Source organism: Lycium barbarum, chromosome 12, assembly GCF_019175385.1.
Source record: "Lycium barbarum isolate Lr01 chromosome 12, ASM1917538v2, whole genome shotgun sequence".
Classification (NCBI taxonomy): domain Eukaryota; kingdom Viridiplantae; phylum Streptophyta; class Magnoliopsida; order Solanales; family Solanaceae; genus Lycium; species Lycium barbarum.
Genome location: NC_083348.1, coordinates 67,194,342 through 67,201,571, shown reverse-complemented (window position 1 = coordinate 67,201,571; position 7,230 = coordinate 67,194,342). Strand labels below are relative to the sequence as shown.

Sequence of the window (7,230 nt, the reverse complement as noted above, 5' to 3'; positions counted from 1 at the left end):
TTCCTCTTCCCATTTAAAATTAAAAAAACTTGTCCAAGAGACTCATGGAGTTGTTGCTTCCAATATTTGATAGTACTATATATTATATAGTAGAACTTTTATCTAGTGCTTTCTGTAGCCAATTTTCGGCAATAACATCACATGCATGGAATTACTTAATTACGATTGAATAAGGAACTAATTAAGTCAAAAACAGATTAGGTAGATACTATTACAAGTTCGAATTGATTTATCCTAAGTTGACTATTTTTACGGATAAGGAGCTTATTCGTGGTTGTATCATTTTAATTTGGTCTATAGGGAAGTATAGGCTACTAGGTATTTGGGAGCTATAGTTGAGATTAAGCAAAATATGACATGGTTAATTGACATATAATAGCATGCCTCTCGTGCATGGGATTAAACACATGTTGAAGTTGTTATTAAATCTGTATTGCAAAGAATACTTTGAACCAGTATGTTAGACTAATTCCTGAAACAGAAAACAGAATCTGTCCAGTTTTGGCAAAACAGTAGAAAACGAAATTAACAGAAACTGAAAAATATAATGAACAGTATATGGAAAACCAAATCAAGCCCACTGAATTTACAGTGTGTCCTTAAGGAAATTATTCCCCTCAATGTACCCGAGGTTTTGGAATCTTTCCTCCCAGGATAGAACGATTTACTCACCAAAATAGCGGTACAGCAAATTCAGGTGACTACGAATCACTCGAAGGTAGTATATCACACGAGAGTTTTTAAGAAGTGCAGAGAAAGAAGAAGATAAATATCAGAAAATTTCATAAGTAAAAATTCTGAGGATCAACAGAAATATATAGCTTGTTTGGGAAAAGGTTTGCAACTTTTCAGAAAAATTCCGTTGAAAAAACGGAGGGAAATGTTTTAAATTAATCCGGGAAAGAAAGAAAACGGGTCGGGTCGCGGGTCAGGATCTTTAATTAATTAATTAAATAATAATTAATTAAATAATTAAAATTAAAGAAAATTTGGTCCAAAAAGATTATCAATCAATCAGATCATTTGACCAAATCCAAATCCAAACCGAAGCCGAGCCGAGCGACGATGACGGCGGGAGGAGAGACCCTCTTCTTGACCCTTTAGCAACACGAAGGATCTACTTTTAAGTAGGAGAACTTTTCTTTCCACCACCTATGAGGGACAAATGCTTATTTCATAAAGCAAGAGGGAACAACTCATTTTTCCCTCCATTTATTTTCCCTCCATTTCCCATTCAACCTATCAATTAAACCCAACAATCCCCCACATGAATGGGGAATGGCTATAAGATAAAGGAATGCACGGACAAGTGTGTGATATACAAGCGAAGATTAATTGCATCTGGATAAGTAGGTTTCCCTTTGAACTTTCCGTAGTGAACTTATATCGGATATACTCGATCAATCGGTAGATGTGATATCTTTGAACCGTCGAACTTTATTGTATAACTAGACAACATAAGTCACACAATTAACCCTCAACCATCTATGGTTCTCACGGTTGTGTTCGTTTCATCCATGAACACCGCCTGGTTTCATGAATGCATAGAGAATGGGCCTTTACCATCATTCCCCTTGAAGCGGCTTATACTTCACACTCACATAGGTGATTTCTAAACGTGTAGTCCTATAGACACACTATCTGGTCATGTTCTGCCAGACTTAGATAATCATTAAAAAAACTTTAATGCTTTATTAACTCATTAAAAAGCCTTAAGGTTTTATCCTTGTTTCTGAACATTGTCATCATCACGAGAATGGGTTGAGTTATTTGATAATGTTGAACCGTCATTCATAACTTTGTTTGATCTCTTTGAACCTAGTTCTTGGGATCTCCAGTCTACTAGGTAGAGTTACCGCCATGATGACTTGTCCTAGGCCTTAACCCCATTCCCCTTGATGATCTTTTAACAGCCTCTCTAGATAGGCCTTTTGTTAGCGGATCCAATACGTTATCTCTTGACTTTACGTAGTCAATAGTGATAACACCACTAGAGAGTAGTTGTCTAACGGTATTGTGTCGCCGTCGAATGTGACGCGATTTTCCGTTATACATAATGCTCCCTGCTCTACCTATTGTCGCTTGGCTATCACAATGTATACATATAGGTGCCAAAGATTTGGGCCAAAATGGAATATCTTCCAAGAAATTTTAGAGCCATTCAACTTCTTCACCGGCCTTGTCTAAAGCTATAAATTCAGATTCCATTATAGAGCGGGCGATGCATGTCTGTTTTGATGATTTCCAAGACACTGCTTCTCCACCAACGGTGAAAACATATCCACTCGTGGATTTAACTTCAGATGATCCGGTGATCCAGTTTGCATCACTATATCCCTCAATTACTGCGGGATATTTATTATAATGCAAAACATAGTTTTGGGTGTGTTTCAAATACCCCAAGACTCGTTTCATTGCCATCCAATGAGTTTGATTGGGATTACTCGTGAATCGACTCAGCTTGCTAATAACACATGCTATATCTGGTCGTGTACAATTCATAATATACATCAAACTTCCCAAAACTTGTACATAGTCCAATTGTGAGTCACTTTCACCTTCCTTCTTTTGAAGTGCAAAACTTACATCAATTGGAGTCTTTGCAACATTGAAATTTAAATACTTAAACTTGTTAAGTACCTTTTCAATATAATGTGACTGTGATAATGCTAGACCTTGTGGAGTTTTATGGATCCTAATTCCTAAGATCAAATCAGCAACCCCTAAGTCTTTCATGTCAAATTTGCTAGCGAGCATACACTTCGTAGCATTTACATCGGCAATATCTCTACTCATTATCAATATGTCATCAACATATAAACAAACAATGATTTCATGATTTGGAGTATTTTTAATGTAAACACATTTGTCACACTCATTAATCTTAAATCCATTTGCTAACATTGTTTGGTCAAATTTCGCATGCCATTGTTTGGGTGCTTGTTTAAGTCCATAAAGTGACTTAACAAGTTTGCACACTTTTCTTTCTTTACCAGGAACCACAAAACCCTCAGGTTGTTCCATGTAAATTTCTTCCTCCAATTCTCTATTTAAGAAAGCTGTCTTGACATCCATTTGATGGATTTCAAGACCATCTACGGCTGCCAGTGCCACTAACACCCGAATAGATGTTATCCTTGTTACCGGCGAATATGTGTCAAAGTAATCAAGGCCTTCTTTTTGTCTATAACCTTTTACCACAAGTCTTGCCTTATATTTGTCAATAGTGCCATCAGCTTTCATTTTCTTTTTAAAAATCCATTTTGATCCTAAAGGTTTATTTCCAGGAGGAAGATCAACCAATTCCCATGTATGGTTGTTCAAAATTGATTTAATCTCACTATTGACTGTCTCTTTCCAAAATGCTGAATCAGAAGAAGACATTGTTGCTTTAAATGTTTGAGGCTCATTTTCAAGAATGAATGTCACAAAATCTGGTCCAAAGGAAGTAGATATCCTTTGACGTTTGCTACGCCTTGGATCCTCTTCACTTGGTTTACTTTCCTTTGGTTCTTCTCGCAGCCGTTTAGATCTTTCACTTGACGACTCACATTCAGTTTTATACGGATAAATGTTTTCAAAGAATTCAGCATTAGCTGATTCAATTACCGTATTAACATGAATTTTGGGATTGTACGATTTGTGAACCAAAAACCGACAAGCTTTACTGGTTGTAGCATAGCCAATAAAAACACAATCCACAGTTTTTGGTCCGAATTTTACCCTTTTGGGCAAAGAAACTTGGACCTTTGCTAAACACCCCCATACTTTGAGTTATTTCAAGTTGGGTTTTCTTCCTTTCCATAGTTCATATGGAATAGATTGTGTTTTGCTGTGGGGCACCCTGTTGAGTATTCGATTAGTTGTAAGGATAGCTTCCCCCCACAAGTTCTACGGTAAACCGGAACTTATTAATAAAGCATTCATCATTTCCTTTAATGTTCGATTTTTCCTTTCCGCAATTCCATTTGATTGTGGTGTATAGGGGGCAATAGTTTGATGAATAATTCCATATTATAAACATATCTCTGCAAAAGGAGATTCGTATTCTCCACCCCTATCACTTCTAATCATTTTTATCTTTTTATTCAATTGATTTTCCACTTCGTTCTTGTATTGCTTAAATGCATCAATTGCTTCATCCTTACAATTAAGCAAATACACATAACAATATTGAGTGCAATCGTCAATAAAAGTTATAAAATACTTTTTCCCACCGCGTGATGGTATTGATTTCATATCACATATATCTGTGTGGATTAAGTCTAAAGGATTTGAACTCCTATCAATAGACTTATATGGATGTTTAACAAACTTAGATTCAACACAGATTTCACATTTTGATTTATTACACTCGAATTTAGGCAATACTTCTAAATTAATCAATTTTCGCAAGGTTTTGTAGTTGACATGTCCTAAACGAACATGCCATAAATCATTTGACTCCAATAAGTAAGACGAAGCTGAATTCTTATTAATACTGTCAACAACCATTACATTGAGTTTGAAAAGGCCCTCGGTGAGGTAGCCCTTTCCTATGAACATATCATTCTTACTTATTACAATTTTCTCACTAACCAGCTGATGTGCCGTGAATTTCGGTACATTTTATGCCTTTGTCACTAGAAGTGTTTCTTGTTTTTAAGTGTTTTTACATCGTTTCTTATGTTATTTTGGTGTTTTGTAGGGTTGGTTGACTAAGGAACGGAAATGATAAGAAATGCTGAAAAACGAACAACTTGGAGCAAAAGGAAGGTCCGTAACTCGAGTTACGGTCCGTAACATGATCTGTACCAGAGAGGAAGATCCAGATACGTGCCGGTATAAAGGATGGTCTGTAACTCATGTTACAGGCCATAACGTGTACCGTAAGCTGAAGGAAATTTCCAGTAAAATGCCTAAGTAGTGTCACATGTTACGCCCATAAGGACGGTTCGTAACTCAGGTTACGGGGTGTAACGTCATGGCGTAACGCATTGACCACTGAACACTGAGGCCATGATCCGCTGGAAGATACGGACCGTAACTTGTCGCAAGAAGCCGTAATGGTTGACCTATATCAAGCTAACAAAGGACGAAACCGAAGGACGGATTGTAACCTGTGTTACGGTCCGTAACGATGCCGCGAAAGGGTATTTTTGTCCAGAAATTTGGCGCAATTTTTGGCCCTATAAATACTTAAAGTTAGGGTTTTAATTCATATTCTGATTTTTTTGGGAGCATTAACTTTAAGTCTTGAATATTTGTGAAGTGGTTGGAGCATTTAAAGCACCAACTTCACCTTCATTCCATATTGTATTAGCATTGTAAGTATATTATGTTAACTTTTAAGCTTTCTTTGTTAACCAAAATGATGAGTAGCTAAGTTTAATTCTAAGGTTGTGGATCCCATGATAGGTATTATGTGAATGGGTTTCTACTATTGATATATGCATAATGGTTGTTGGTATTTATTCTATCTTTGTGCGTTAGCGTTGGGTAATGATTGCAAGCATTAGCCTAAGCCATTATACTAACTTTTCTTGGGAAAGAGAGTCAGTATTGATAAGATTGAATAACAATGACTCGGGGCGTTAACCCTCATTTAATAGACTAACTTAGGGATAAGAACAAGTCTAATTGGCATTATTGGTCGCTCTTCGATTTCAACTCTTTTACATTTGGAAAAATCATAAAGAGGAAATACGGCCTAACTGTTGGGAAACATTAGGAAGTCTTTAAGAGATCAAGTGCATACTCTTAGAACAACCATTAGAAGTATATCACATTGAAACCTGGAGCATAATATCTAATCAAAATGGGGAACACAACCTTAGTCTCTCTCTCTCGCAGTAAGTACAATTCAAGTCAAGGTATTCAATTACATTACACAACAAATATTTCAAACTATTCGGAATAGGATTAAAGCCTTTAAAGACTAGTATCGCATACAATTAGTACCCTTTTCTCTTCATATTCCCTGTGGGATTCGACCCCAACCTTGTTTGGGTTATTATATTTGACAACGACCACTTTACGCCACTCATAGGTGTAATTTGAGCGTATCAAATTTTGGTGCCGTCGCCGGGGAATACGGTTTTGAAATTACTAATTGTTGTGTACTCTTCTTTAAAACTTTTTCTATTCCATCACACTTTGTTTGCTGTTGTGGTGAACCAGGTGAACATGGCAGGAAGACAGAATCGATATCAAGGAAACCAAGGTGGACTCCAAGTGAACCCACCTGCACCAGAAGAGGCCGAAGATGAGCATATATTTGCGGAATTCATCAATGAAGCTGATTATGCTTCTGCTGTGGTCCCTCCTAGGACTGGAAATGCTACTTTCAAAATTGATAGTTCTATCTATCAGCTGCTGAAACTTGAAGGTTATTTTCGAAATTCTTTGGAGGATTGTCCACTCCGACATTTGAAGAACTTCCTTCACGTGTGTGCTCAACAATCCCAATGTGTTGTTTCTGCTGATGCACTTCGGTTACAGGTCTTCAAATATACCTTGGCTGGCCAAGCAAGGGAATGGTATGAAAAGCTTCCCAGCAATTCTATTCATACTTGGAGCGAGCTAGCCAATACATTTATGAAGAAGTGGTTCCCACCGAGCAAAAAGGCTGAACTTCGAGATAAAATCTTTGAGTTCAAACAGCTCCCGGGGGAACAATTATATTCAGCATGGGAGCGGCTCAAGTACTATCTAGCTCAATCTCCAACTCACGGGTTTCCGGATGCTATTCTCACCGAGAAATTCTACAAGGGCTTAGATACAATGAATCAGATTGTTGTCAATACTGCCGCAGGAGGATGCTTCATGGACAAGTCATTTATCGACATCACCCGTTTGCTTGATAAACTCACCACCCACAATCAAGCTTGGCATTCAACTGATAGTGAGAGTCTCTCTTATGGTAGTCCATCACTAGCTGTTGTTGCAAAAGAAAACCATGAGAGAGATCATGCCTTTGCTCAATTGCAAACCACGGTGGATCTATTAACAAAGAAGTTGGCAGAAAAAGATGCACAAGGGGTAAATGGTGTTGAAGAGTTACCACCTCATCCACAGGGGATGTATCAAGTCCCTGAGGGGATGTACCAAGATGAGCATCAACATTATGAAGATGCTAATTATGTCAACAACTCGCAAGGGGGCTATCAAAGGCAAAATTATCAAGGTCCGGGCCATCACCTTTGGCAAAAGCCTTAACACCAATTTTAAGGGAACAATTATAGCAGAAAT

General features: G+C 37.5%; 1 non-coding gene across 1 annotated transcript; it reads right to left on the bottom strand.

The window, feature by feature from the left end:
- Positions 1-6,610: 6,610 nt before the first annotated feature.
- LOC132625351 (small nucleolar RNA R71) lies at positions 6,611-6,716 on the bottom strand. Its single transcript, XR_009576789.1, has one exon. It is a non-coding gene; the product is annotated as a small nucleolar RNA R71 (small nucleolar RNA).
- Positions 6,717-7,230: the final 514 nt, after the last annotated feature.